The sequence below is a fragment of the Dendropsophus ebraccatus genome, chromosome 10 (genome assembly GCF_027789765.1).
Source record: "Dendropsophus ebraccatus isolate aDenEbr1 chromosome 10, aDenEbr1.pat, whole genome shotgun sequence".
NCBI classification, from domain to species: domain Eukaryota; kingdom Metazoa; phylum Chordata; class Amphibia; order Anura; family Hylidae; genus Dendropsophus; species Dendropsophus ebraccatus.
In genome coordinates this window covers 27924697-27932787 of record NC_091463.1, presented here as the reverse complement: position 1 = coordinate 27932787, position 8091 = coordinate 27924697, and positions in this window count along the sequence as shown.

The following is an 8091-nucleotide window of genomic DNA, read 5'->3' as shown; positions in this document are numbered from 1 at the left end:
GCTGTGAAGAGCATCCCAATAAAGATATGCTTATGCCACATTGGAGAAGAGCTGGAGCTCTTTGTTCCGCTTGCTGTGTGTTGGTGCCACCCTGCACGTCTATGAGCCCCTTTCCTAAGGGTATGTTCACACTGAGGAATAGGCGAGTATTTAGCGAGGAATTGAAGAGGAAAGTATTCTGCTTGAAATTTCTCGCATATTCATCTCTAGCAAAATAAGGGTGGGTTCACACTACAGAATAGGGGCGGATAGTCCAACGCAAATTCAGTCACTCGCCCCCGCGTGCATCTCTGCCTGTGCCATATACTCGATTCTATGGTCGGGAGGATTTCGCCATCCGCTAAAAGAATTGACATGTCAATTCTTTTGTCGGACGGCGGAATTCGCCTGACCATAGAATGTAGTCTAAGACACGGGTGGAAATGCGCGCGGACGTGAGCAACTTAATGCGCAGTGGATCATCAGCTCCTATTCCGTAGTGTGAACCAACCCTAGGAACGGAATTCCAGCAGAATATCAAGCAGAATTCAAGCCCCATTGACTCCTATAGTATTCCTCTAGCGGAATCCACACAAAGAATTGACATGTCAATTCTTGGGGCAGAACGGAAATCCGTGACAGAATTTTCCTAACGGAAAAAATTCCACAGTGTGAATGAATGAGCGGAAAGCCCATTCAACACAATAGAAAAATGAAATGTTCATGTTCAGAAAAATATAATAATTATAGGGGTTAGAATTTTTAATAGTTTTAATAAAAATGTGTTTATTGTACTGACCCCCAGAAGGTGATTGTTTAAGAGGAAAAAAAGGGGAAAAATGCAAAACGAAAAGGTGGCTCGGTACATAAGGGGTTAATACATTCTATACAATCCATTCTATGCACGGCCGGATTCCGCTCTCCGTCCAAAGAATGAACTTGATCTTTCTTTGGACGGATAAAAAAAATCCGCCAGTGCATAGAATGGAGTCTATGACACGGGTGGAGATGCAGGCGCCTGCTCGCGGACTCACATACCCTAATACATGCCCATGGATAACAGCAGTCCAGTACAGTATGTAGAAAAAAAACTAGCAAAAAGTTTCTTTTTCCCTAATCTTGGAAATCCCTATATGATATGCAGATACTTTATCCAATCTTGGTGGTATTTTTTCCAGCACTAATCCAAATGTTAATAGTCTCACAGGAAATAAAATATTCCATATTCATCCCCAGTATAGATTATTAAATAGGGTTTTTCTCTTCAGTGCAGAATAACCCTTCCCCTAAGGTCAGTCTTACTCCGGCATAATGAAACTGGTCTTATATTTTCCACTTAACACTGGAAAATCTTTATAATTCCTTAATATATTCTGTTACCATAAGTTCCCTTAGCACTGATCTGGTGATCCATAGGGATCCACTGGGATCTATCTATATCTCCTTAATGCACGGAGGACTGAATTTTAATAGCGACTATATTAGGAAATTAGAGCAGACGTTTTCCTTAGTTATTTCCGTTACCTTTATTGAACACTGGATAATCCCCTTAATTCTCCTTTAATGCACTGCTGGCCGGTTTCTCACCATTTAACAGGCTGAATGGTTTATTATATTATATGTTATATGTCTTGGCAAAAGTGAAAAGGCAGCTGTTTTTTTTTTTTACTTAAAAAAAAAAAGAAAAAAAGTGCAGCTCTCCAGTTAGGGCTCATAGAGATGAGTAGCATTGTAGTGTATACAGCACTGGTATCACTGACACTAATGTATGAACAAGTCAAATGTTCAGATGATTGACAGAAATGGATCCATATTCCCATTGGTATATACCATAAGTAAGGCCTTGTCTCTATAAGGTCAGAAGGTTATGGGGCTGACCTGCAGTACCAGACACTGCCCATGGACAGACGGTTTCTGGGTGGGGGGTAGGGAATCCTGGACAGTAGTTTTTCAGGACCATATATGATGTCTGAAATCGTCTGCAATCCAGGAAAAACTTGTCAGCAATACATCCGTGGTGCACCTGTAATCTGTATTTTTTGCAGGGTAGGGGGGGGGATTATGCCATTTTTTGTGGATTGCGCATCCATAAATATACAGGCATTGTTAACAGTCCTATATCATTTGGCTATATTCCCACACAGTATTTTTGCTCAGTATTTTGCAACCAAAACCAGGAGTCGATTGAAAACCCAGAAAGGCCATGTTTACATACTGTTGAAATTGAGTGGATGGGCGTCATCTAATGAAAAATAATTGCCGTTATTTTAAAATAACATTTAAAATTTTGGAATTAAATGACGGCCATCCACTCAGTTTTAACAGTATGTAAACATGGCCTTTCTGGGTTTTCAATCCACTCCTGGTTTTGGTTGCAAAATACTGAGCAAAAATACTGTGTGTGAAGTTGGCCTTTGTCTGTAATTGCAGATCCGCAATTACAAACAATACTTTGTGAATGAGTCCTAGATGCCTCTTTTCCCCCCACAATTGTTTTAGTTGCCCCTAGCAACCAATCAGAATCCACTTTTCATTTTCAAAGACTCTGTGAGAAATAAAAAAAAGTGGAATCTAATTGGTTGCTAGGGGCAACTAAGATAATTCTATTTTACACCAGTTTGATAAATTTACCCCTATGTGCACTATTAAGCAGGCAACCATGACACTTCTTGTCTCTGTCCCTACCCACACCTATCCAAAACTTTAACCCTTAGATAAAAATCCACCACAATATGAACATTTCATAAATGCTATATCCATACATAAAAACTACATTTGCATGGTCATGGGATAATGGCCCAGCCTTGAACTGGTTAAGAAGCCATTGCTTTCAACAGCAACAGTTCTGTTACGGGATGAATAATCAAAATGTCTCCGATCCGAACCGAACTTTCTGCATTTGATTAGCGGTGGCTGCTGAACTTGGATAAAGCCCTAAGACTATCTGAAAAACATGGATATAGTCATGGGCTGTATCCATGTTTTCCAGACAACCTTAGAGCTTTATCCAAGTTCAGCAGCCCCAGTTAATCAAATACCGTATGTTCGGGTTCGGATCGACTCGAACCCGAACCCAGTTCGCTCATCTCTAGTCTCCTTCCATCACTACAAAAAGGCTCCGTTCACATGGAGTAAAACTGGCGGAATTCAGTGGCAAAGAATCATGCCAGCCTCCGAGTCATACTGGCAGTCTATGGGAGGCTTGTGCGCCTCCTCTCTCTGCGTGGAAGGAGAGAGGAGGCGCACGAGTTCCTCCAATTTTACTGCGTGTGAACGGAGTCAAAGAGTGAACCATGGACTGATCATGTTACCTTTTAAAGGGAAACTAACAGCAGGTTAGAAGAATCTAATCTGTTGATATATTCCCATAGAGCGGAAGAGGCTGAGGAATCAGGTCATGTTCTTACCTTCATCCTGAGCACCGTTTTCCTGCAATCCTGTTTTTTATTAAAGGTACTCTGGAGGGATTTTTTTTTTTAATTAACGTGTGTCTGTTATACAGATTTTAAATTTTACTTCTATTTAAAAACCTTAAGTCTTTCAGTACTTATCAGCTGCTGTATATCCTGCAGGAAGCGGCGTATCCTTTCCAGTATGACACAGTGCTCTCTGCTGCCACCATTGTCTGTGACAGGAACTGTCCAGACCAGTTGCAAATCCCTGTAGAAAACCTTTCCTGCTCTGGACAGTTCCTGTCACAGACAGAGGGGGCAGCAGAGAACACCATACAATACACCACTTCCTGTAGGACCTACAGCAGCTGCTAAGTACTGAAGGGTTTGAGATTTTTTAATTGAATTAAATTAAAAATCTATTTACAAAATTGGAGTGTTAATATCACACAGAACCTGGAGACAAGGGTGTTGCTTTTTTTTTTTCTTTCAAAAATAGCAGCCACGTTATTCTAAACCTGGGTAATCCCTTTAAGTGTTCACTGAGTTTACAACTATAGCATAGACAAACCAAAAGTAGAAAGCAACCAGAGCATCCAGTATTTAATTTACACCATTCCACCTTAAAAAAACATAATCATTCTGCTAATCGAAGAGGTGACTTATTTTTAGGCGACAGGTTCCTTCAAACATAAAGGCTGTCAGAGATTGATTGGTGAGTTGAATACTAAGCTGCCTCTATCCACTCTTCGTGTAACTGAAAATAACACATCCGCTTGTTTTGTTTCTGCTGCTAATCCTCCCTGGGACTGTTTGTCGTCTGTTGGGGAATGGTAGCGACTGTTTGGTATCTCGGGGCTACAGCAAAGCAAAGAGCCACAAAAATAATAACCAGGAATATTTGTGAACTAGCCTGAAAATGAAAACCGAACGTCCCCTTTCCGCGTGTCACCTCGCGACTTGCTTTGATATCATTTTTTTATTATTATTTGAAATAGAAGCAAGTTCTGTGATAGCAGTATCAAGGCAGAAGGCAGGCAGCAGCTGTGTATAATTACCCAGACGCTCAGGTGAGCACAGGGTGGATACGGCCAGGCTGACAAACAAAATGATAGTAAGAGATAGATTTTGCAAGGGCATGTTCACACAGGGACCTTGGGAGCAGACAGGAATTCTGCCATGTATCTATTGCATCCAGGCTACAAAGAAAGTAAGTAATCATAGGGACCAATTGGAATAGACGGCTAGAAGCAAAGCACCTCCTAACAAACATAACCGGCCCATTAACCAAACCATCCCCATCACATAATAATAAAGACATGAGGCATGTGTACTTCTTGTTGGGTGGAAGTCGGGCACAGCTTTATTGAAATCTGTTAGATGACCCCAAAATGGAGGTGTCCACCTAGGGTGTGCCAGCCGCCATTCCCACTTCCACCTTCAAATCTTCCGGAATTACATCTCACCAATGGCCAATAGCTGTGACTTGGGTCTTGAGTAGAGATGAGCGAAGCAGGCAGAAATTTGTTTCGCAAGCTTTGCAACTTTTCGGTCAAACTTGATTAGTGAATGTTACAGTACTGGGACTATTACAGAAGGGCAAATTTGTTAAAGCATATTGTAAAAGTGTCAAAAATCGGAAAAACAAAATAAAAAAAAAGTCACTCAGCCAGTCAATCATCCAATTTTGGCTATTCCTCTCCTCTCTGTCCCTATATCGCTCTGTTAGAGTAGGTTCACTCTACGGAACCCGAGCGGATAATTTCCGACTGATTCTGTAGCTCGTACCCGTTCACGACCGCGCGCCTTTCCGCCCGTGCCATATTCACCATTCTATGCACGGGAGGATTCCGCCGTGAGCGGGTATGAGCTACAGAATCCGGCGGAAATTCTCCGCTCCGGTTCCGTAGGGTGAACCTTCCCTTAGTCTCTCCCTGCTCTGCCCTAACTGCCTGCTGCCACCCGTTCTCTCCTCCACACACAGCCGAATAGCCACCTCCGTTACCGAACCGCCTTATGTAGAGGGGGAGGTGCTGACATCACAGAGGGGCCTAGAGCTCATTGGACGGGCGCTAGGGATTATGGTTAATCTCTTACTCTTACCTAATGACGTTCCAGGTAGCATGTCCGGCCGCCATTATGTCTTTTTGCAAATTTCGTTAACGAATAAGCAGGAATTTGCTTCACTCATCTCTAGTCTTGAGCATCTAGTAACAGGAAACAGATGTTAGAGCATATCATCAACCAGGCAAACAACAAAAAAAGGGAGGGGGATATACTTGCTGAATCATGCAGAAAGAGGACTGCTACTGCGTAGGAAGGGTATATGACAGCCAAACTGAGGCCACGACATAAGGGATACCCCTTCCTACTCAGCCACCAATAAAATTAAAGAGGAAGGAACTCTGAAAATGGCAGGACCAGGTTAACCCCTTGCTACCCGGGCCACAAACACCCTAGCAATCCCTGTACACATCACTTTGGCAGATTGGTGTACCCAAAATTTATCTATATTTATGTAGCCATACTTAGTTTTGTCAAGTAAAAAGTAACAAATGTAGTGTATAACACCAACCAGAACATAGCAAATGCAAATGAAAAAGGGCCAACAGCCGACTGGATAGACTAGCTAAAAGAAATGAGCCCAGCTGGAGCATGCTCTATGTCTGATCCTTGAGCGTTTGAATACCAGTGGCTGAACAAGTTGGATCAATACAATCCATGTAGCCTTCAGGATAGATACCAAAAGAAGAGCATAAGGCAGGTCCAATATAGATCTGTTGAGGCTTTAATCACATCTCATATGTAAACAATGCATTTCTGGGAAATGCCTCTTTTGCCTCTTCCTGACACTTTTCATTCTGGATCACCTGCCCCTAAGTGCGCCATGGCCCCAATCTGCCCACTTTATTTTTTGCTTGTTCCCGCACCACTATCAGACTATCTTTCCAAGTGCTCTTTGCAGTGTTCTATAAAATAAAATTTGGTCCAGCCCAGCAGGATGAGTAACACCCCACCCCATGCCCTACTATAAATAATGGGGCCTGGCTTACTCCAATTATGGTGGTATACAGAGAGAGATAGAGAGAGAGAGAGAGAGAGAGAGAGAGAGAGAACTCCTGAGAAAGGACTGGTTTTACACTTATGGAGCATTATCATTATACAATTTTTTCTCATGTTGTTATCTCCTTGCAATACCACTTATTATTATTACTCATTATTGGTCCATTCCATCAGTTATGTTGGTGTGTCTTGGGTTCCATTTATATACTTAAAGCGACTCCGTACCCACAATCTGAAACCCCCCCCCCCCCCCCCCAAAAAAAAAAAAAAAAACACTTGTACCTTCAGATAGCTGCTTTTAATCCAAGATCTGTCCTGGTCCATTCAGCAGGGGATGCAGTTGTTATCATAAAAACAACTTTTAATCCGGCAGCGCTGCATCTAACAGCCGGGGCTTACATTTGTATATGCATTAGGCTGGCACATCCTCTCTGTCCTTCCTCCCCACCCCCCAAGATTGCGTAAAAAGGTCATGTGATAACTCCACTTTAGGGCTATGTTCACACAAGGTATTTTTGCTCAGTATTTTTTGGTTGTAAAATACTAACCAAAATACTGATCAAAAAAACTGTGTGTGAACATGACAATTCTTTCGGCGGACGGAGGAATCGGCCCAGCCATTGAATGGTGTCTATTGCACGGGCAGAGATGCATGCCGCACGGATTCTTCGCACGGATTCAGTAGTGTAAACTCACCCTAACACAAAACAACATTTATTTACACTGAAAGATTTGTGAATGATTACACATGATTCTTATATCAGCCCAAAAGATGTGATCAATGGTAAATGAAGTTTGATCGCTGCTGTGTTCACACCAAACAGTTATTGCTTAAAGGGACAGTGTCACATTTTTGATAATTTTTTAATGAAAAGTAATAAGTATAAATAAGTCTGTAGGATGTTTTTTTTTTTTTTTAATGTAGTGTTTCAGTATTTTTTTCTAAAATGTATTGCTGCACAGGGGGCTGCCATGTTTATAGTGTCTGTGTGTGACGTCATTTCACGACACACACACAGACACTATACGGCACCTCCACATCATTGAAGTGAACCGACGGAGTCCGTCTGGTTCACTTCACTGGAGGCTCCGTCACTGTGTACTGCGCATGTGCATAGACATGCGCAGTACACAGCTACAGTAAATGGGGCGGGTGGCCACGCCATTTTCTTGAGGTCCCAGCCCGAGAACCGGGGAGGAGAGAGAGACCGCACAGTGAGTGGACAGGAGAACTGTGTGCAGCTCTCTCTCCACCCCCGCCCCCCGCCGGAGGGGGAGAAATTTAATAAACTTTTGCTTTGGGTGCCGGGACATCACCCAGCAATGTCCCGGCACCAGTCACCGCAGCTCTCTCCTTCTTTCCTCCAGCAGCAGCTCAGCAGCGTTCTGTGGGGGAACGGGCTTGGAGATGCTGCGGGGGGAAGATGGAGAGAGTAAGGCTGATGGCAGGGGGAGCAGGGCACAGCAGCGTCTGCTGCATGCTGTCCCCCCTGCGGTTGCCGGACCCGAGAGCGCCGGCATCACGATGGTAATGGGGGCAGAGAGGAGGTGAGGGGATGATGGAGGTGAGGGGATGATGGGGCCGGATTTAGCATCGGGGGTCTAATGGTGGTGGTGGTGCGCGGGGCTCCCCCGCTCCGGGCTGTGACAGGAGTGG